The following is a 3,020-nucleotide window of genomic DNA, read 5'->3' on the forward strand; positions in this document are numbered from 1 at the left end:
CATGGGGGGTCAGATCAACATAGAATTAATTCTGTACTGGCCATATTAGTCCATGAGCCAGACAAGTTTTCATTACGAAATGAGTGGGCAAAACCATACCTATATTAAATTGTTTAGAAGGTCAATATAAGTAAATTAATATATGATAACAATTCCACAGGAGCAGCTTTTTCATATTTATCACACATTTTGTTATTTTCAACTATATACATGATGGGTGAATAGGATGAAAAAAATTAAGAACTAGTGATCACCATGAAACTTCCCTAGTTGATTAATTACATGAAAACAATGATTTATTGTATTACAAGTTCTCTGAAATTGTATATTTAAATATGCAAATTAGGCATTATATAGGAAAATATGCCTGATTTTGCCTGACTCTGTCAATTGAATATTGTATTGACAGAGTCAACATGCTTATTTCATTTTGTTAACATGTCAAAGTCAAAGGTTTTAAAATGTAATGAGGGAATATTCAATGTCCTTATAGTAGCCTAGCCAATGTATCATCTAACTATAAAAGTCTCTGTGTCTGTACAGCTGTATGTCTGTAATCCATGTAACACGAGAACCGTTCGCCCCACCTACTTCAAATTCGACACACGCGTTCCACACCCCCACAGGGAGTGCAGTACCCGGTGTCGGACCCATGGTTGTCCAGAACCGCCACAAAAGGCCTCTGCCCGGGCCACAGCTGACATCACAAGGCCTCTGCAACTCCATATTTGGGCATGCCTAAATACGGGTTCGTCCCACCGACTTCTGACATCTGCATAGACCCCATATTTGGGCATGCCTGACAAAGATGGGCATAAAAGGTGATACCGCTGACATCACCAGCTCAACAGAATTCAGTATTTAAGTCCGACGTCATTTTGTAGTGCTACGTTACGTCCGGGTCTAAGTGGCACCAGCTCCTGTCCGCATCTCATTGTAAATAGAATATCTAAACGCTTGAATCTTTTTACAATGACGTTCATTTTCAGAACGGAAGCCATTGAGGGTTAAAATGGGTCTTAATGCTTCCAACTTGAGTAGAATTATTAATGTTTTGTACAAGTGTCCATGACAAAGAAAATATATGATGTGGAGACAATAAAGACTATTATTATCATTATTATTGAAGGTGGTAACAGTCCATTTGCTCAGTACAATATTTCGGGTGCATATTTAGAATGTGTGCAGGGTTGAGTATGTTGAATCTAGTTTGCAATTAATGAGGATTTAGTTGACACAATGAAATAAAATGGCGATAGTATTCCGTGTGGGGCAGACGGCCTGTCACAGCCAGATTTGGGAGAGCAGCAGCTTTGTTGTTGCGAGGAAAGCGGTAAAATGAGACTTTCGTGGTTGTTTTCGTCTCAGATTTATATTTATTTAGAGCGTCACAGTATAGCTCTATGGGGACACAAAAGCGACACAAAAGTAGGACCCGGAAGTATCTCTGGAGGGGGAGCTCACGTCACGGCTAAAATACTGAATGATAAATTGGCTAATAGATGGCAGTTACAGATCACCTTTTTTACATGCCAATATGCCCAAAGGTACCCAAGCCTACCGCAACCGGATGAGTGACGCACAACAACGTGCACAGAGAGCTGAGTCAGACAAAGCACGAGATGCACGCCTAAAGCTGCAAGATCTGTGGTTGGTGTCAATGTGGGATGCACACTCAGTCCATGGCCACGCATCACCCTGTGACCAACCAACATCATCTATCCATTCACTCTGCCCCACCAACAGTTTCCAGTGAGACCATGCTTCGGCATGACTGTCAATAAGTCTCAGGGCCAGACACTACACTGTGTTGGGGTCTTCTGCATGAGGAACTTCTTCAGCCAGACCTGTGTTGAGTCGGTCAGACCCACGGTTGTCCAGAACCGTCACAAAAGTCCTCTGCCGGGCTCTGGGCAGGGCCCAAGCACGTGCATCCTGGGAGCTTGCATTTGCGACTGCAGCAGCTGCAACACTACATCAGGAGCTGGAGATCCCTGCATCCATTCGACAGTGAGCCAACCATCATCATTTCTGGCCCAGCCATGCTGAACTGGGCTTGGGACTTGCAGGTGTTGTTGAAGACTCCCTCTCCAAATGCCAGCCTGGTAGTTGGCACGCATGGCATGCATGAAAAGACAGTCCTTGCATGGTGTCAGCTGGCTCGACTCAAGTGCCCCACATTGTGCACAGAAAAGCTGGTGGCGTAATGAGTTGATGTCCTCATTCAGCAAATACTTTCAAATTGGGAAAGACTTATTTTCAAATGATTCCATTTGTGTGCAAAATGTTGCATTAAAAAGCATATGAAGGTATTGAATAAGTAAATTGACTATTCCAATCAATTACCCATACTTGAATTATGCAGAAAGGTGTGATTATAGGTCTCTACACAATAATGGCTCAAATGTTGATCATATATTTTTGTAAGAATGTGTGTGGTAATATAGGGGTCCACATATTCAATGCATAATAACGACCACTAAGCTATGTGTCTGCAATGGTTATCATGCCAAACTGTGAAGTAGAGATGCACAACAAGTCAAAACAATCACACCAGCTTTGCCCACCCATTTGATTCTATAGCTATGGCCCTGGCTCGTGTTATCACACTATAATAGTGTTTCTGATTATATCTCTAGAGTTACAAAACATATAAACACATGTTACCACTCATATTAAAGCTTAGAATGGTGAGCAGTTTTCTATAGCCATTAGGAACATGTTGGTTCTTAGCACACACTTCCAAAATGGGGATATTTGCAAGCCTTATTTTAAATTTCTTAGATGTGTGTGCAAAATACTGCATTAAAAGCCCATTTAAGCATATATGGAAGTTTTGTGGAAGTAAAATAACCATTCCAATCAATTCCCCATATTTTAATTATGCAGAAAAGTGGTTTCATTGGTCTCTGCACAAAGTAAGGTTCAAAAGTTGATCATATATTTGTTGTCACAATTTGCATGTGGCAATATAGGGGTGCATGTATTCAATGGATGATAACTACCACTAAGCTGCTAGT

This window comes from Electrona antarctica (assembly GCF_951216825.1).
Source record: "Electrona antarctica genome assembly, chromosome: 10".
Classification (NCBI taxonomy): domain Eukaryota; kingdom Metazoa; phylum Chordata; class Actinopteri; order Myctophiformes; family Myctophidae; genus Electrona; species Electrona antarctica.